The sequence below is a fragment of the Manis pentadactyla genome, chromosome 12 (assembly GCF_030020395.1).
Source record: "Manis pentadactyla isolate mManPen7 chromosome 12, mManPen7.hap1, whole genome shotgun sequence".
Lineage (NCBI taxonomy): Eukaryota > Metazoa > Chordata > Mammalia > Pholidota > Manidae > Manis > Manis pentadactyla.
Window position 1 is genome coordinate 2,007,005 of NC_080030.1, and position 20,219 is coordinate 2,027,223.

The window sequence follows — 20,219 nt, forward strand, 5'->3', positions numbered from 1 at the left end:
GGTGGGGGGCGGGGCTCGAGGCCACGGACACCACCCTCGGACGACGGGCGCGCCCAGGGGCCCAGGGACGGTGGTCCCCTCCTGTGGGGCCGGGCCTGCCCTACCTCCGGGAGCGCAGCCCGGGCCCGGGGACGGGGGGGCGGGGGGGGGGTCTAAGGCCAGCGCTGGCCGGCGGGTGGGGGCGAGTGGAGGCGATCGGAGCGCAGGGCTTAGGGGCACCCTCCGTAAGGCCTGCCTGCGGGGTGGGGGACCCGCCGGCCTGCCCGCGGGTTGGCCCTGCCTCTGGGCGGGGATGCCAGGCTGAAGGCGGGTGTGCCCACCGCCACCCCCAGCCCCCGGACGCGTGTGGGGGTGGGGGACGAGGCCCGGCAGCCGCAGGTGGTCACGGTGGGGCGGGGAAGGGGCTGGGCGAGGGGGGGCACCCGCGGTGAGCGGGCGGGAGGGGCAGGCGGCCGTGGACTGTCTTGTCCCCCCCACCCCACCCCACCCCACCCCACCCCACCCCGCATGCCCCAGGAGCTCTTTTCTCCCACTTTCTCTCTAAATAAAAGCCTCCCTGGCTTTCTTTCCTACCTCGATCAGTGTTTGCGAAGTTCAGTCTTTGACTCTGGGAACAAGAACCCCGGTATCATTTTAGTCTGTTAAAATTCCCCGTTCTGCCCCCTCATTGTTTCTGTGTCCCATCAAGTATTTTACCAGACGTTTCCTGTTTTATATTCCCGTGAATTACTTCCCTTTCCCTTTGAAGTTGCAGACCCTCACCCCTCCTCCGTGGTTCAGGAGGACACACAGACCTCATTCTCCCTGCGTAACTCCAGGGAGGGGAGATCCCAGGGCAAAACACCTTTGAAAGCGAAATCAGGCAAAGGGAGAAATAGTGTTCAAAAGCCGTTTATTGCCCACAAGCAGTCGCCCTGCGTCTCCCTCTCTCTCTCTCTCTCTCCTGCTGCAGTAGAAGACAGCCAATACTCCCACCAAGCTCTCTGGTCCAGGGAAGCCCTCGCTCGCCCACGTAATCACCCACTGATGGAGACGGACTACTTCTCTCCACCCCTTGGAAACCCCTGTGGATGCGGACATGCACTAAAGCCAGGCCAAGAGAGTTTTGCAAATATTGCAATTTTACCCACACCCTGTCTGTGGAACAGATGTCTATGGCTTCCCTGTATGTACTTAACTAAATTTTGTTACTTTTTCTCCTGTTAATCTGTTTCACGTCAATCTGTTTCTTACTCCAGCTAAGGGAACCTCAGGGAGAGAAGAAATTCTTGCTGCCACCACCGGTCAAGTAGCTACGTTGACCAAGGGCTGACCCAGGACCTCCATCTTTTTGTTGAAAGGAGCAGGATCGTGTGGAGAAAATGGAAATTATAGCCAGGCTTCTTGCCTGGGTGTCACACACTGTAGACCTGAGGGGCCTGTCAGCACGTCTATGGGATGTTTACAGAGAGGCTGGTCAGTCTTGGGAGTGTTCGGCAGAAAAATAGATATGAGCGGGATGAGAGAGAATTAAGGCCAGTAAAGTTCACTAAAAAAGGGACTCAAAAGGCATTCTGTCCCAGGGGACTGAGGAGGAGCAGAAAAGAAAAACAAAACGCTAGTGAATTGGCGCGGGAATGTCTGCTTGGGCCCCTGCAAGCTGCTACTTCATGTGTCTGCACCCCAGCCTCTCTCCTACCATTTCCCCTTGAAAAGCCCTGACCGCTTGCGTGTCAGGAGGAAGGTGGTTCCCTAAGGCAGGAGCCTGCCACTCCCTCATTTGCTAGCAAGTCAATAAACTCTCCTTTCCTTTCCTCAAAACCTTGTCATTGTGTTTTGTGATTTGACCTCAGGGACGAGGACCGGGTCTTGGTATCAGGAGCAGCACCCCCCCCACCCCGACCAAGTGCCCGCAGTGCCGCTCCTTCAGTGTCAGAGGCCACAGGGCCGAGCTGTCAGGGACGCAGAGCTCCCGGCTTCCTCCTTGCTAGGCACGGGGGACTGTGCCGGCCAGGAGTTCGTGCTGTGTGGCAGGGCAAGTACAAGTCTCTAGAACTCCCTCCGAAGTATATATTGAAAGCAGTACTGCCTTCCAGGAGAGGTTACAGACTGGAGTTCCCACCAAGGCCTTGGAAGACGTGGGGGTGGTGATTTCCACAAACCCTTATTGAAGTCACTCACTCGGCCTACTCAGAAAACGGACGAATCTTGGAGATGACAGTGCATGATGGACACCGTGATCGGAGTGTCTCAGATTGCAGTTACTGCTGCACATGGGGCTTCATCACTTGGTCCCCAAGCACCCAGTGTGTAAGTATTGCTCAGGAAAATGCTCTTTGTTCTCTTCCTGTGAGTAAAGACCAGCAGGGCAGTTAGCTTTCAGCCGGCAAGGAGAGAAAACTATCTCAGAGGCATATCAAATCTCCAGACTTAGGTTGTCCCTTAGTGACAAGGAACCTTCCTGTCCTTTTCCTTCCAGAAGCCGTCACACTGGCCCATCCCACTGATGTCACTACGCCCACTGGACCCAGTGATCAGGAAGTACAACTTGTCTAAGCACACTGATAGAGCAGTCACGTGTCAGAAGGTGGGAAATAAATCCAACAAAAATTCAGGGGCCTTTCGTCTTCGACAAGTTTCTAGAAGTCTATCGTGTGGGTATGCCTAGCTCTCCTAAGGTGATGAATGAGGTGCTGTACCTGGACCCTCCTCCACCCCCCGCACACAAACGGCACAGCAGCCTGGTAGACCACCTCGGATTTCAGAGGCAGCACAGACCTCATTTCCAGTGTGCTACTCTGACCCATTTACTGATTGGTCTGAAAAGCACCTAGTCTGAGAGCAGCCTGGACCTTTGGAAGGTGGATGCCAGTAGATGGCAACACCTGGATCCCCTCTCATTGCTGCCCCTTCCAGGTGCACACCTGAAAACGGCCTACCGGGGGACTGACCTGCCCAAGATCACAAGGCCCGGACCCCGGCCTGACTTGCGTGCTGTTCCACGCTCCGTGCCAAGCCTGGTTGGCACTCCTCCATCTCTGAGTCTGTGCATCAGACACACGTGACACCAGTCCCCAGGAGCTGGAGGGGTCATCCATGTATCCCTGGGGATGTCCCTAGGGAGGAACGTCTGGCATGACACTGCCTGTGCAGGTTGGGGCGTTGGGCTGCTCCTGGGAGGTACCGCGGCCGCAGCGGGACACGGAACTGGTAAGAAAAAGAGGCCTGAGCTCAGCTCTTGTCTCCTCAGAGCTGGGACCCTGGTGACACTGCCAAAGAGCGAGGGGAGGGCTCTGCTGGAGACTGTGTAGTCGTGCAGGGCAAAGGCCAGGAGGGTGGGCGGTCAGCAGCCCAGAGGGGCATGTGGGCGTGTCTGAATGCACGGAGGGGCCCAGGAAATGGACCCTTGAAGAAGTGATGTCACTGAAGACACGCCCAGTAGAACCTGAATTGTGACCCGGACGGAACCCAGACCCTGGCCGCAGACCCCGGTCCTGCTCACTTGACCGGAGGCGCTCGACAGAGCAACATGCGGTCTTGTTGTGCGGAGCCTTCTGAAGGCGTGGGAGTCCGGGAAGCCGAGACGGAGAGTCCTGCTGCTCGCTGTGGGCGCGGGCTCATTGACCTCCTCCACCGCCTCTGTCCGTGTCTCCCGAGGAGCCCCGAGGTAACACAGGGCAGCCCAGAGCGGGCCACTCCAGGGCCAGGCCACAGTGTGACCCATCCCAGGCTGATCTTCCCACGGCCCTTCCTGTGTGTGTGCGGTGGGCGTGGGGCATGGGTGGGACTGGAGGCTGGGGAGGAGGGGGGCCGTTCCTGGGTGGCAGCACGTTGCGAGGTGGTGGCCCCCTAGCGGGGGAGTCAGTGCCACAGCTCTGGTCGCAGCATTCAGGACGTGGAGGTGAGTGTTGGGACCAGGCACTTCCACCCGCATGTTAGTCCTGAGCCCGGGGGTGTCCTCTCCTTCCCCCAGGGACTGGATGTCTAGGCAGATGGCCCTGTGCGCCTGACCTCGGGGGCGGGCTTTGCGGCCCACACTGCCCCCTGCGGGGAGGTCCACGCAGCCCCGGGTGCCTCCTCCGCAGCTACCAGGCGCCGGCTTTGCAGAGCTCCACCCTGGGGAGCGACGAGGAGCTGGTGGATGGACTCACCTACCCCATCTCCCTGGGCCTGGGGCAGGCTGGCTACACCCAGGACCCCGTTCCAAACCTGGCAACCTGCCAGGGCCCTCCCAGGGCTGCCCCACGAGCGTGGCCGACCGGCCCACTCCAGAGGGCCTGGAACCTCGTCCCCGGGGGCACCCCGTGCCTCTCCTTGCTCGCATCCCGGGGGGCTGGGGGCTCTCGGGTGAGCTGCGAACCTCCCTCGTCCTGGTGGTACCTGGGTTTCCCACTGACTATACCCCTGCTGCCCCCCTCAGCCTGAACATGAGCCAACTGTCCACGGGACTGAGGTCCCCAGGCGCAGGGCTCCCCGGAAACGCGTGAGGAGGAAGGGGAGAAAGCGCTCGGCACGAGTGCAACCAGCTCCACACACCAGCCCGAGCGCACCTGAGCTCAAACTCCCTCCCGAGGAAGCCGAGCAGCTGACCAAGGGACGGCGGCTCCCCTGGTGAGCACCCACCCCCTCCTCGGCACAGTCGGGCCTCTGCCCACGGCCTGCTGTGTGTCTTGAGCGTCCCCACATGTGTCTGAGCCGTGGTGTGTTCCTCTGACAGGTAGGGTGGCTGGTGATCAGCCTGTTAGGGTGTCCATGGGGAACACGGGAAGAGCCTTAGAGGGGCTCCCCAGGCACTGGGTGCTGCAGAAAGGACTGCCGCCCAAGCTGGGCCACTTCGGAGCTAGTACTTCTCTGCACCTCATGAAAAGCCTTTGGCTTCACCCATCAGTGGCCTCAGTTTGGAAAAGCACAAGGAAAGCAGCCTTGGGAGCAGAGGCTCCCGATTCCCTGTGGCTGGGCCCGGTCCTCGTCCTCACTGAGTTCACATGAGGGGCCGCTGGGGGCAGCAGAGGGGTACCTGGACAGGTTCTGGGGGGACTTCCTTCAGCAACAATAGGTGTGCAGCACCCACTTGGTGCAGGTCCTCTGGGCACACTTAGCATAACTGCGTGAAGGAAGCAGACACAATACTGGGACCCCGTCCCGGGGGGAGTCGGTCGGGCAGTCACTTCAGGCGTCATCCGCAGGTCATGGCCGGGGAGCGTCATGGGCGATGCCCTCACCGCCTCCTCATGTGATGGGGGGCATGACGAGGGCCCACAGGAGGAACTGAAAACGTGAGTTTTCTACTGGGACCAGAGGGGGCACTGCCCGTGTGCACAGAATGGGCGGAGGAGGCGTTTGGGGCTTGGGGCAGGGGGCGCCCAGCAGAGCCCAGCAGGTCACCCATCTTTGGATTCCGAAGGGCGGGCTGACGACTGGGGACTTCCTACTCGGGAGGATGGGAGAGGATGGGGTCCCAGGACAGACACGCAGGGTCAGGAAGGAGGTGGGGACAGGTGCCTGGACAGGCAGGGGAGGGCAGAGCGGCTGGAAAGACCAGGCTTCTCAGTCTGCCACCCCCGGCCTTCCCGCAGCCCCAGGATGGGATGGGATGGGTGCCTTGCCTGGGAGCCCGAGAGTGCGCCCAGCGTCTTCCACTGCAGCCAGCCTGCATGCACCCTGCAGGGCCCAGTCCTCCACTACTTGGGCCAGAAGGAGCACCTGGGGCCCACGGTGGCCAAGATCAAAGGTGAGGGGCTGCAGCCAGGGGACCGTCTAGGGTGGGCTTCCCTTCCAGGCAGTGAGGCGTGGGGAATCAGGCCCGGGGTGACCCTTCCTCTGTGTCCTGCTCCAGCACCACGGCAGATGCAGCTGGGTCCAGAGACATGGAGAAGGCTGTCTTCGAGGCTAGAGCCCATCCCGGAGCTCCCTGAGACCCCTGAGCTGGAGCAACAGCCGGTGTCACCTGCTTCAGACCCTGCGGAGCCGGAGGATGTCCCAGCAGTGGCCTCAGCCCCGGCGCCAGGCCCCAAGCTGGAGCCCCATGAGCCCTCAGGCGTGGGGCCCGGAGACCCTGCCGGAATGGCACCGGGCCTGCCAGAGCCAGAGGCGGGACTGGACCCCACCAGACCCTGTGCCATGAGCCCCTGGGACATCCCAGGAGTGGTCTCATGCCCCGAGCTGGAGCCCCTTGAGCCCTCGGGCCCGGGGCGCGTACCACCTACCGGAATGGCACCAAGCACGGCAGAGCCAGAGGCAGGGCCAGCGCCCACCAGCCCCTGTGCCGCGAGCACCCCCTGTGCCGTGAGGGAGGAGCCGCTCACCATCCTGCAGTTCCCCCCCCCCCTGGTGGCTGAGCAGCTGACCCTTATCTGTGCGGTGAGCGGAGCGGGCTCCCGGGGTCGGGGCTGGGCCTTCCCTGTGTCACGGGCTGCCCCAGACCTGCCCTCCCCTGACGTGGGCTCCTGTGATGTGGGCCCACGTCCCAGCTTCCCCACGGACTCACCCTGTGCCCTGAGAGACCCTCCCCACGCCCAAGACTGCACTGACCACAGGGGGACAGTAGGGCTGGCCCTTAGGGGTCCTTGCCGACCAACGAGGAGGAGTGGAGGGAAGGTGGGCAGGGCCTGCCCGGGCTTGGAGGGGCGGGGCAAGGGAGGGGTGCTCAGGGAGGTGCTGCCAGGGCCTTAGGTCCTCGGGCCATCGGCCTGGCAGGCCTCCACAGCCTCCGCACTTCAGAGGCCCCTGCCATGGACCTGACGGCGTGGGAGACACAGACACCAACAAAGTCCCTGGGTGGAGTTGTTTTCGGGGAAACTGCACCTGAGTGGGTACCGGGATCCAAGGGGTGGCAGAATGGGAGGCAGATGCCCCAGGATGGCCGGGTGAGCTGCCTTGTGCTGCAGGGAGGAGGTGAGCGAGGGTGCCTGCGAGCAGAGCCCCTCCGTTCCCCACCACTGTGCGGCGCTGTGCATCCGGTCCTGGGCGCCTCAGTGGACGGGCTCCAAAGCCCGGACGGCCACAAGGCTCACAGCACACCTCCAGCTGCCTGGGCTCCAACTCCAACCGGTGGCTTCCTGGAAAAGGGGCACCAGGAGCACAGCTGGATGACACCCCATGTCACCCCCAGGAGCTGTTCACCAAGGTCAGCCGTTATGAATGCGAGGCCTACATTGCATACAAGCCACAGATGGGAAGAAGGTACCAGCCAGAGAAGGCAAGCATTGAGCACGTGGCCCCCAACATCCATAAGGTCATGAAGCAGTTTGAAGCCACGGTTAGGTTGGTCACCACCTCCTGCCTCGGGACCCCGAGCATGACGGCCCGGCACAGGGCCCGCGTGGTGGAGTTCTGGATCCGGGTGGCCAAGGTGAGTCATGGGACGGCCCCCGGCGTCCATCCTGGCATCTTGGGACCTGCTCCCCGCCTTTGCCAACTCTCATGATGAATGCCTGCGGTCTGCCCCGCACGGTCCCTGGGCCCTCCTGCCAGGGGCGTGCTGACCTGGACTCGCAGGCCCCAGGGGGGGACAGCCATCCCTGCCCCTTCCTTGGGTTGAGCTACAGTCCTCCACCCAGGAGGGCTGCTCACCAGCTACCAGGTGTGCTGGGCTTAAGGACAGGAGTTCGTGGGGGGACAGAGCAGAGAAGCAGGCCACGCTCTCAGCTCTGTCTTCCCTCCCAGGACTGTGAGACCTTCCTGAATTTTGCATCCCTCCACGCGATTCTCTTGGCCTTGCAGTTCCCTCCCGTAGGTCGTCTGAAAAGAACCTGGGGACATGTTTCCTGGTGGGTAGTCCTGTCCCCGGGACCAGGGCACCTGAGGGGACAGGGATACCCCGAGGTCTGGCAGTGTCCCCTCAGATGGCTGGGACTTTCTGGGAGGTGGCAGAGCCTAGGGACAGGGATGGCGGGCTCTTGGAGCCCCCTGTGGGTCAGGCCAGCGATACCCCTGGAGGAATCAGTTTCCCGCAATGTCAGGTGTGGGTTGAAGCCAACTGGAGATCTCGAGCATGCGTTCTGCAGCAGGAGGTCTCTGCCCCAAGGACAGCGACCTGGCCCAAAGCAGATTCGCCCCGGGGAGAACTGGGAATGGAGGCCCCGGGTGGAAACACGCAGCCCCCTCCCCAGGCCACGGAGTGCCCAGGGCCCAGGGCTGTGGTGGATAGCCTCCTGCAGGCTAGTTGATATCTGGGGTCTCCAGGAGAACTGGTCTGCCCCCAGACTCCCCACCTGCTGGCCACATGTCCCCTCCTCCTCTCCCCGCCCCTTAGGAAAAGCTCCAGGATGTTTAAAAAACTTAAAAAGATGGACAAGAAGGCTGACCGGCAGTGGTTCCACGAGGTAAATGGAGGCTAGACGTCTCGAAGGGAGGGGTCCTTGGGGCAAGTCCTCTGCCGTGCTGCGGCCCAGCCTTGGGGCAGACTTGAGGTGTGCGGGGTGAGAGGGGGGAGCTGATGGGGGAAGTAGGGTCCCCCAGGCCCCCAACGGCCTCGTCTGTCTCCCTCCCTGGCCCCACTTGACTGGGGGCCTGGCATCCAGTGAGGACCCAGAGGTCAGGCCCCCGGTCAGGGCTGGGGCTGGCGTGGGGTCGGGAGCAGGGGTGGGGCCCGTGGCTGAGCAAGGTCGGCCTCTCCCTGGGTCCCCTCAGACCGTTACCCTGGGGTGCGGGCCTGCCAGGTGAGCAGGGTCCAGGGAGCACAAGACGGGCTTCAGCTTTCTGCCCATCCCACCTTGTCGTGTGAGGGGAGCGGTGGTGATAGCCAGGTGACAGTGGGTGCTCAGGGCACCCTGGGAGGCAGGGACTTCCCCTGACACTCTGCAGGTGAGGAAGCCTCTCGGGGCGGCTGGCCGCGGCCCAAGGACACAAGAGAGGATGAGTGTGTGCCGGAGCTGGGGTCGCTCTAGGCTGAGAGCCTGCTGGAGGTGGGGACAGCATAGGTGCCAGGGGACTCGCGCAAGGCATCCATCAACCAAGGTCTGGTTGTGGGAGGCCGCGTGGGAGGGGAGCACGAGCACCTGAGTGTCCCGGACCTTGCAGGAGGCGAAGTACCTGTTGACGCGATGGCAGGGGGACCAGAGGACACCCGACTACCAGGAGAATCAGGTGAGAGTGGTGTGGCCTGGTGCCACGAGCCCTGAGCTGCCAGCACTGGGGTGACCAGGAGGGCGATAGCAGCTGGGTACGGGGAGAAGTTGGAGGACAGGTGCAGGGACCACAGGTCCTGGGATTGGCCAAAAGCCAGCCCTGGGAGGGACCGGGAGAGGAGCGCAGGGTGAAGGGAGAAGGGGAGGGAGGCAGCACAGGGTGGTCCAAGGGAGCTGGGGGCTGCGGGTGTGGGGTTCAGGAGGAGCTCTGTGGGCGCCCCTGAGGTAGGCGGGGACTCATCACCTCCCCACCCCCGTGGCACAGGGCATGGTCCCCTTCCTGGGATATATTCTCGATGACGTGCCCATGGACCAACTCCCGGAACATAACGATGAAGTAAGTGAGCCCAGCGGGGCACAGGGGGGCAGGATGGTGAGCTTTGGGGAGGAGAGAGCCCCAGTGAGCCCGCACCTCTCAGCATCTGGCCACCACTACTTCTGAGAGTCTCCCCTCCACCCCAGGAGCTGGACCCATAGGAGAAGACCCACTTAAGCCCCGGTCCTGGCCCCAGGAAAGGCGGGGCTGAGGGCGAGAGGGGCAGCATCTGGGCAGGACTGTCCTCCCCCTCAGGCCCTGCCCAGGGGGAGGCATATTGCTCCTTCAGGGCAGGAAGCACATCAGGGGGCTGGCAGTGCCTTCCCGCCTGAGGCCCCATCTCCCTGTCTGCCATCACAGAGAGCTGCGTGGGAAGCTTGGCCTCAGCTGCCCAGTCCCCTCCCCGCCTCTCGGTAGCCCCGATCCCGGGCCAGGTCCGGGTGCTGTTTCTGGGCAGGCCTGCCCCTTGGAGGGCCCTGGAGGTCCTCCACCTTGAGAAAGGGTGGGGACGTTCCGGCCTCATTCTGGGCTCAGGGGGCTGTTTCCCATGCACTTTGGCTGCCTTGCTGCCTTCCAGGGTGATGGTATAAAATAAGAGTTGAGTGCCCAGCCATGAAAGGTGAGGGACGGAGTCAAGAACCCCTGGGCAGGACCTTGTCCACCCCGTACCCTGGGTCTAACGTGTCTTGAGAGAGTTAAGCCACACAGAGCTGAGGACACTGAAGGCTTTGTCAGGTGGGGGGTGGGGGTGGCATCAAGGCCGCCTTCCTGGAGCAGGAGCTGGAGACCCAACAGTGGGAACAGGCAGGGCTGGATGGCACTGGAGGGAAGGCGGGTTCCCGTGTGAGCAAAGATCCGGGACCATCCCAGTGCCCCCGCTCCTCACCCCCCTCCTCGTCTGCATCCTGTCCTTCCTCTGCCCCAGGTCATTTCCATCCTAGACGAGATCTGGATTCAAAGGCGCGTGGCCAGGCAGTACGACCTGGAGCCCGATGAGCGCTTCCAGTCCTTTCTCCAGGCCGTAGAGCCCCTGGATGAGGAGCAGAGGTGAGGCCGGCAGGAGGCAGGCGTGGGCTGCAGCTGCCCGCAGGCTCTGGGAGAAGGGACCCTGACGTGTGGCTCCAGGGGCTCACAGGTGTCCCTCTGTCCTGCAGCTACAGCCTGTCCTGCCAGCTGGAGCCAGAGGGCCAGAGGGCCGGCAGAAAGGGACTGTTGCAGTTCTTCAGGCGCCACAAGATTTAAACTTCCTGGCCAGGGCCAGGTGAGTCTCCGGGCGGGGGCGACCGGCAGGGGGTGGGCTGCTCCACAGCCTCAGGGAAGCTACGGGCCACGTTGGGTGTGGGGGCGTCCTAAAGACGGGTGGGGCTGGGGTCCCAGCTCCACGGCCGACCAGTCCTGTCAGACTGACGGGTGGTTCCCCTCCCCCTCTGGGACCCAGCCTCCTCCTCTGTGAGTAGGTGACGCCCAGGAGCCTTCCCGAGACAGGGACCCCCCGGACGCTGGTGATTGACAGGACCCTCCGTGCAGGGCCAGGGGCCCAGAGGGCAGTGGGGACAGGGTGGAAGCAGGATTACGGGGGGATCCCGGGATAACCTGCCTCTTCTGTTCACCTGTGTGGCCCTGCAGCTGCTGTCATCGGGCCCGCGGCCCTGCTGGTGTCCTGGCTGCATGTGGACGAGAGCTTCCCCTTCGGGCAGGTGGCACCTGGCACTCCCAGACCCGAGTCTGCTTCCTGCTCCTCTTCCTCCCCCTGCTCATCCTCCCCCTCTGCTGGGGCAGGTGCTCTGGCACCTCCTCGGTCGGCAGACCCAGGCAGCTCCCCGGGCTGCCGCTGCATCCTCAAGGACCCGTACGTAGCTGCAGCCAATCCGGCCTCCTTCGTGCTGTGTCGTCCCCTCTGCTCGTGGCCCGCTGGACAGAGGCGAGCTGCCCCACCACGCCGAGGGTGTCACCATTTGTGCACGTGGCCTCACGTGTTGTCAACACCACCTGCTGCCTGGGTGCCATCAGCCACCGAGTTGCAGCCACACGGTTCCAGGAAAAGGTGGGGCCGTCCTCACCAGGCCTGGACATTCCCGGGATGGACACGGACACGGCGCAGTGCTGCGTGGAACCACCGCCCCCTGGGTGCCCAGAGGAGGCATCTGAGGATGCAGGGGTGGCCGGCCGCCGCAGGTTCCCAGGGCATGCTCCCAGGGGTGCCCCCTGTGCAACTTCCACCCCTCATCCCTGAGGAGTAGCCTCCCTAGGGATTAAAGACGGCGGGGTGAGAGGTGAGACAGAGACCTCCTCCCAAAACCACATATAATATGAAAATGTAATTCATACAACTCAGCCTGAAAGAATAACAGGAAAGAAGGCTGCGCAGACTGCACACACCTAGAGAAAAGAGCAGACCTCACGGAACAGGGTAAGGTACCAAAGCTGTGACCCGGCGGGACTCGAGCCCTTCCCCCACCCCAGCGCATCGGCGGGAGGAAGAGACACAGACCAGGGACGGAGTGGACGCCTGGCACTGCTGAACACCCAGCCCTGGAGATCTGTTCGGAGCACAAACCTACATTGCATGGTGCTCTGGTGATTAGTGGGGCTGGAATACCTGGAGAGATGGAGATTCCCGCTGCTTGTGGAGAACAGGCATTCATATCCGGCTGCTCTGGGCGGGCAGTCTCAAAACCTTCCTAAAACCAAGAGGGCTGCTAAAGGGGCGAGGATTGCACAGAGCTTACTGCTCAGGAGAAAGGACAGGTAGACAGAATTGGGCGGGTGCACTCTGCCCAGCAGGTTGGGAACTTAAAACCATCTTCAGGCGCTACATCCCCCTGGCTGGCTACGCAGCTGCACGGACCCCCACGCTGATATGCAGCCTGCTGTGTCTTCCTCCTGGCTAGCCTGCACCTGGCTCGCAAACCGGCTGCCCCTGCCCTGGCATCAGGCCAGCCAGAGGGACGTCCCACACAAAGCACAGAGGCTTACACCTGTGTGTTCCGCCACTGGTTCTGGCAGTGGAGACAGGCATAGCAGCCGGGAAACAGGAAACAGCTCTTTCCTCCCCCAAGGCACCAGCACCACTCCCCTGCGACCCCCGCCACGTACAAATATGAAACGTCAAAAGAACCTCGTTCAAAGCAAACTCTCAACACCAGACAAAGGATCGAGTGAGACTGAATTAATAAATCTTCCTGAAAGAGATTTCAAAATAAAAATCATAAACATGTTCATGGAGGTACAGAAGAATGTTCAAGAACTCAGCAACGAATTTAGGACACAGACCCAATCGTTGAAGAGCACAATAGAGGGTATTAAAAGCCTGTTAGATACGGTGGAGAAGATGATAAAGAGAAATCAGGGAAGAGGAATACAAAGAAGCTGAGGAACAGAGAGAAAAAAGGATCTCTAGGAATGAAAGAATACTGCGAGAAATGTGTGACCCATCCAAACGGAGCAATATTCGTATTATAGGGGTAGCAGAAGAAGAAGAAGAGAGAAAAATGGGAGGAAAGTGTCTTTCAGGAGGTCATTGCTGAAAACTTCCCCAATCTCGGGAAGGACATAGTCTCTGAGGCCATGGTAGTGCTCAGATCGCCCAACACAAGGGACCCAAGGAGGATAACACCAAGACATATAATAATTAAAATGGCAAACATCAAGGATAACGACAGACTATTAAAAGCAGCCAGAGAGAGAAATTAGATCACATACAAAGGAAGACCCATCAGGCTATCATCAGACTTCTCAGCAGAAACCTCACAGGCCAGAAGGGTGTGGCATGGTATATTTAACGCAATGAAGCAGAAGGGCCTCGAACCAAGAATACTTTATCCGGCAAGATTATCATGTAAACTTGAAGGAGGGATTAAACAATTTTCGGATAAGCAAAAGCTGAGAGAATTTAGCTCCCACAAACCATCCCTACAGTGTATTTTCGAGGGACTGCTGTAGGTGGAAGTGTTCCCAGGGTTAAATAACTGTCACCAGAGGTAATCAAAATGGATAGACAGAGAGTCCAGAATATGATCCCTAACATATAAAGAATGGAGAAGGAAAGAGGGGGAGGGGGAAAAAAGCCTTTAGATTGTGTTTGTGATAGCATACTAAGTGAGTTAAGTTAGGCTCTTAGGAAGGAAGTTACCCTTGAACCTTTGGTAACCACAAACCTAAAGCCTGCAATGGTAATAAGGACATACCTACGGATAACCACCCTAAATGTAAATGGTCTGAATGCACCAATCAAAAGACACAGAGTCACTGAATGGATAAAAAAACAAGACCCAACTATATGCTGCCTACAAGAGACTCACTTCAAACCCAAAGACATACAAAGACTAAAAGTGAAGGGATGGAAAAAGATATTTCAAGCAACTAACAGGGAGAAAAAAGCAGGGGTTGCAGTACTTTTATCAGACAAAACAGACTTCAAAACAAAGTCACAAGAGACAAAGAAGGACATTACATGATGATAAAGGGGTCAATCCAACAAGAGGATATAACCATTATAAATATCTATGCACCCAACACAGTATCACTTACATATGTGAAACAAATACTAACAGAATTCAAAGGGGAACTAGAATGCAATGCATTCATTATAGGACACTTCAACACTCCACTCACTCCAAAGGACAGATCAACCAGACAGAACATAAGGAGACAGAGCCATTGAACAACACATCAGAACAGATGGACCTACTGGACGTCTACAGAAGTCTCCACCCAGAAGCAACAGGATACACATTCTTCTCAAGTGCACATGGAACATTCTCAAGAAGAGATCATATACTAGGCCACAAAAAGAGCCCCAGTAAATTCAAAAAGATTGAAATTGTCCGAACCAGCTTCTCACACAACAAGGGTATGAAACTAGAAATAAATTACGCAAAGAAAATGAAAAAGCCTACAAACACATGGAGACTTAACAACATGCTTCTAAACAACCAACGGATCAATGACCAAATAAAAACAGAGATCAAGCAATATATGGAGACAAACGACAACAATAATTCAACAACACAAAACCTGTGGGACACAGACAAGGCGGTGTAAGAGGGAAGTACATGGCAATACAGGCCTACCTCGGGAAAAAAGAACAATCCAATATGAACAGTCGAAACTCACAATTAACCAAACTAGAAAAAGAACAACAAATGAGGCCCAAAGTCAGTAGAAGGAGGGACATAATAAAGATTAGAGCAGAAATAAATAAAATTGAGAAGAATAAAACAATAGGAAGAATCAATGAAAGCAGGAGCTGGTTCTTGGAGAACAGAAACAAAATAGATAAACCCCTAGCCAGACTTATCAAGAAAAAAAGAGTCGACATGATGCATAAACAGAATCAAAAATGAGAAAGGAAGAATTACTACGGACACCACAGAGATACAGAGAAGTATTAGAGAATACTATGAAAAATTATATGCTAACAAACCGGATAACCTAGGAGAAATGGACAACTTTCTACAAAAATACAACCTTCCAAGGCTGACCCAGAAAGAAACAGAAGATCTGAACAGACCAATTACTAGCAACAAAATTGAATTTGTAATAATAAAAGTACCTAAGAACAAAACCCCTGGAATAGAGGGCTTCACCACTGAATTTTATCAAACATTTAGTGAAGACCTAATGACTATCCTCCTTAAAGTTTTCCAAAATGTAGAAAAGGAAGGAATACTTCCAAACTCATTCTATGAGGCCAGCATCATCCTCATACCAAAGACCAGGCAAGCACACCACAAATATAGAAAATTACAGACCAACATCCCTGATGAACATAGATGCAAAAATACTCAACGAAATATTAGCAAACCGAATTCAAAAATACATCAAAAAGATCATCCATCATGATCAAGTAGGATTTATTGCGGAGAAGCAAGGATTGGTACAATATTAGAAAATCCATCATCATCATCCAGATCAACAGAAAGAAGGACAAAAACCAGATGAGCATCTCCATGGATGCCAAAAAAGCATTCGACAAAATTCAACATCTATTCAAGATAAAAACTCTCAACAAAATGGGCACAGAGGGCAAGCGCCTCAACATAATAAAGGCCATAGATGACAGGCCCACAGCCAACATCATAGTGACAGCGAGAAGCTGAAAGCCTTTCCCTCTGAGATCCGAAACAAGACAGGGATGCCCACTCTCCCCACTTTTCATCAACATAGTACTGCAGGTCCTTGCCGCAGCAATCCGAAAGCGCAAAGAAATAAAAGGCATCCAGATCGGTAAGGGAGTCAAACTGTCCCTGTCTGCAGATTACATGATATTGTACATAAAAAACCCTAAAGAATGCACTCCAACACTACGAGAACTAATACCTGAATTCAGCAAAGTTGCAGGATACAAAACTTGGCAGCACGGGCGAAGGGCTGCTCTGGGCCCAGGCACGGGGCTCTGGGGACTGCCCGTCATCGGACCCCACAGAGAAGCCATGTGGCCGAGGCTGCCAGCAGCATCGATGCCCGCAGCTGCGGCTCCAGGGGCCGGGACGTCAGGAGCCTGTCCCATCCTCCGCTGCAGCGGGCAGATCCTCTGGGTGCCAAGTGTACGGACACAGCCCCGGCCCCTCCCTTCAGGGGAGGCCTGCTGGCCAGAGGGGCAGCTGGCCACCGGAGGAGGGGAGGCCCTGGCCCTTGCTGCCCCCCACTGTTTTTTCAGAAAATATGTTTTACCTTAATAATAAAAAAAAAAAGAAATAGCCTCCCTGAGGGCAGTGTGATGTGGATGTTGTCCCTGGGGGTCACCCCTGTGCAGGTGGGATGCACTCAGGGAGAGGACTGCCCCCACACTGCTCTTTCTTCTCAAAGCTCTGCCCCACAGGCAGACATCGTGTGCCCCCCGACCCACCCCGGCCCTCAAACTCTCTGACCCAGGGTGGTCCCGACCTGTGTATGCCAGGTTGCCCTCCATCCTCCGTCCTCGCCCATAAGGTGCTCAGGAAGAGCGGGGTGCTCTAAGCCCCAGGCGGGCACACCTTGGCAGCACTGGGGAGGGCTGCTCAAAAAGAACCTGGGCCTTTCTGCCTGTCACCTATAGATTATGATCAGACATGAAAATCTACTGATTAGAAGCCCCGGGGTGTCTCCTCACGGCTGGGACACCAATGCACATGTACTCCAAGTAGATCCCAGGGCTGCACGCCACCAGTCTAGCACTGTCCCATTTGATGAGACACAGCTGCCCCACACATTTCAGAAATTCCGTTGCAAAAAATGTGGAACTTGGTCTCTCAAAGCACCTCCAAGAGGTGCATGCCTTCCATTGGGGGGCTTTCTCTGAGCCCAATTTCTCCACACTTCACACCTCACAGCACCCCTCAAAGCTCCCAGGACCCCAGTCCTTCCCCATGGTGCCCCTCAGCCGCCCACCCCCAGGCCAGGCTGGTGTGAGGCCCCTGGTGTCCCGCTCCTGGGTCCTGGCTGAGTGGCCTGAAATCTGTGACAAAAGGCTGGGGAGGCTGAGCGGAGGCACTTGGCTCTGATTCTCCCCACACTGCTCCCCCAGGGCTCTCAGGACGTGTTCACCCTCCCAGGAGGGGAGGCCTGGCCTGGAGGGGAGTTCCAGGATCAGCACAAACACCCCCTTTGGGGGCTCCAGGCTGGAGACAGTCTCCAGGCCTTACGCTGCAGGTGGAGCCCCAGACTGGGGACTGGGGAAGCGGACGTGGGCCCACCTGACAGCCTCAGGTGACCACGTGACAGGAGGTAAAATCGGGACACCCAGGCCACCCTCCTTTCCTTTCCCTGGCCCTGCCCACAGCACCCTCAGAGCCATCTGCCTGCACGGTGGTCCCAGGGATGACCTCAGGCTCCCCGGCCACATAGGGAGGTAGGTTTGGGCAGGAGGAGGGCACACGGGCCCCTGGCAGGGCAGGGGCCCAGGTCAGACCTGTCATCCTGCACGGCCCACCAGCCTCAACCTGACACAGGAGAGCTCTGGGCCCAGAAACAAAGCAGCAGCCCTGGGCCTGCTGGGTGGTCACTGGGCCAGCGGTCCGTCCTGCCCCGGGTCTGTGCAGGGGCCCCAAGCGCGCTACGGCCTAGACCGCTGGTGCTGGGACACCAGGCTCACACGGCGGCGTGGCCACCCTGACTGTGGGCTGCAGCGCACCCTCTCCACCCGGCGTGTGCTGGGGAGGTGGCAGGGCCCTCCGGCCGCTGGTGCGCTCCTCTGCACCCAGGCACCGGCTCTGGGGGCTCCCCGTCTTCGGGCTCTTCAGAGAAGCTGATGCTGGTGTTCTTGTTCGCAGGCTCAGAGAATGAACTTTGCAAACACTCAAGGTAGGAGAGCATGTGCGAGGCTTTTATTTAGACATAAAGCAGAGGACAGAGCTCCTGGCTTGCCCCTGCCCGGAGGGGACAAGACAGCCCCGGGGTGATGCACTGTCTAGGGGATTTAGAGGCAGGTGAGGGACAAAGGGCCAGGGATGCACACCTGCTAAACGGTCCCCAAATGCTTACCTTCGAAGAGACACTAAGTTTCTTACCAGTCTTCCAGATTATTTTGCTTACTTGCCAGTATTACTTGCCTACGTTGCACATCATTTGATTAGGGCTAGAGGAAGAAAAGCAGCATCTGGGTAGTTGAAGAAAATAAGCCGGGCCTTTGAGCAGGCGACGGTACATTTTACAATAGCCTCATTTAATGGACACAGTGAAGACATGGGCTATGCTGCGGTCTTTTCTTATGTGGGGGATATTCAAACATTTCAGGACAAGTCACTCCTGGCTTTTTAGTTATAATTAATCTCACACAAGAACGCTTATATTACTTTAGAGAATGAATGTGACTGACTTTGCTTAATTGTTTAATATGGAGTTTCAGTAGGGGTTTTATTCCGGAGGCCCTCACCCTGCTCTGCCTGCACCCACGGTCCCTGCCTCACCAGCACTGAGGCTCCGTGGCTTCCCTCCCCAGCTGCCATTCCCTCCTAGTTCCCCCTCCAGGCTTCCCTTCCACACTCCCCAAGCTCTCTGTTCCCATGCTCGCACCCCTCTCCCCTCCACCGCCCTCCCAGCCTTCTCCTTCCCCCACCCCTCCCCTGGGCTGGGACGCCTGTTAGGAGGGCTTTGTGCATTTTTCTCGGTTCTTGTCCCCGCCGCGGCAAAGAACTGAAACGCAGAGACACAGTAGTGAAGTCGAGTTAAAGTTTTATTTACGGAGAGAAAGTGCACACTCAGAGAGAGGGGAGTGTGGGCAACCTCAGAGAGAAAGGCGCATTGAAAGGTTTTTTTGAAAGGCGCATGAAGGATTTTTCAGGAATGTGACAAAGGGCTAGGGGTGTGGACCTGTGAAGTGGTCTCAAGATGAGACATGACGTTTCTTATCAGTCCTCCCGGTAATTCTGCAAAATTAGCTTAACACAAGAAATGCACTGCTCGGATTCCCTCCAGAATAGCAGCTTCCTGGTTTGGGAGCATATCAATTAAGACTGCCTTCCCTGCCTCCAAGGTGGGCTGAGTTATTGTATGTTCGCTGAAGAGTATGTTATGTGTGGATAAAATGAAAATTCCTGGGGCCAGGATTCTCACCTGGGCCTAGTCGGCTAGCTCACTACACATGTGGGCAATAGGTTGCTACTGACTCTATAGAAAGAGCTCCACCCAGTGCTCTGGGTGACACGGTGACACGGCCGCGAGGCTGCAGGAGAGCAGAGCAGAGGCTGGAGTGGTGGCAGCGCTGAGGTCAGAGGCCTAGAGGATGTCTGCAGGACGGCTGTGCAGGCAGAGAGGCCCAGAGGCAGAGACCGGCTTGCTGCATGCAGACTCGCTCTGATTGGATGGGATGTTAGGGATTGACCTGCCACGGTGGAAATAAAGTTGGGTAAAGCCCTTTCACCCCAAGAACGTTTTACTGTCATTTCTTTGGTCACATTGAATCCATAGCGAAATTGCCCAGGGTTGAAACCCATTGGCAGGACATTAAAAATCTCACTTCTTCACTTCCTGGGTTTTGAAATGCAATCTTAGCTTTAAGACAGAATCTTTCCTGTCTTACTGTGCTGTTATGGCTGGGCTAGCTTGCTAAGTGAACTGTCCAGTCCGCAAATTACTTGATATGGGGATGGAGGAGGAAAAACAGCATATAGGTAAAGGTAAAAAAATAAGCTGGGCCTTTAAGCAGGCTAAGTGAGTCTCACCATGACATGATTTACTAAACACAATAAAGACAAGGGTATGCCGAGAGACGTTCCTTTGTCTGGGGAACACTCAAGCATTCCAGGCCAGTTACTCCTGGCTTCTGGAACTTTAACTGATCTCACTGAAGAATGCCTATATTCTTAGTTTGCTATTTTTACCCTAGAGAAGGGACAAGCAGAAGGTGCCAAAGAGCCCCGTGCACCTTATTAAGAAGTGCAGACTCTATTTCATACGCAATATGATTTTGAGCAGCGAAATATGATCACTTTCTTATAGGTAGGTCACCTAGCAGTAGTGAGGGGAAAGAATTTAAGTGGGAGGCACTGAAGGATTGGGGGTCAAGTAGGAGGCCACTGCGCAGCTTAGGGGAGAGACGGTGAGGGCTTGGAAACCCACTGTGGTGGTGACAACCGAGAGGAGACACAGACGTGAGAAAGAGCAAAGTCACTGGAACCGGGCCTGACTCGCTATGCGCGGGATGGAAGGCGAAGCCGTCTCCCGGGTTTCTTCCTGGGATGGCGGGGGACAGGTTCCGATACTGGTAAGAAAGTTGTGGGCAGAGGAAGATAATGGACTAAGTTTGGAAGACTTTAGGTTTGGGATACTTGTGAGTAACCTAGGAAGAATTAATATTGTCAAAATGGTAATCCTAC

At 57.3% G+C, this 20,219-nt stretch overlaps 1 long non-coding RNA gene across 1 annotated transcript; it reads right to left on the reverse strand.

Moving 5' to 3' along the window:
- Positions 1–498: 498 nt before the first annotated feature.
- LOC130679982 (uncharacterized) lies at positions 499–4,796 on the reverse strand. Its single transcript, XR_008992966.1, has 3 exons — positions 3,482–4,796; positions 2,931–3,186; positions 499–2,326 (listed from the first exon to the last, which is right to left on the reverse strand). It is a non-coding gene; the product is annotated as an uncharacterized LOC130679982 (long non-coding RNA).
- Between the last annotated feature and the right edge of the window lie 15,423 nt (positions 4,797–20,219).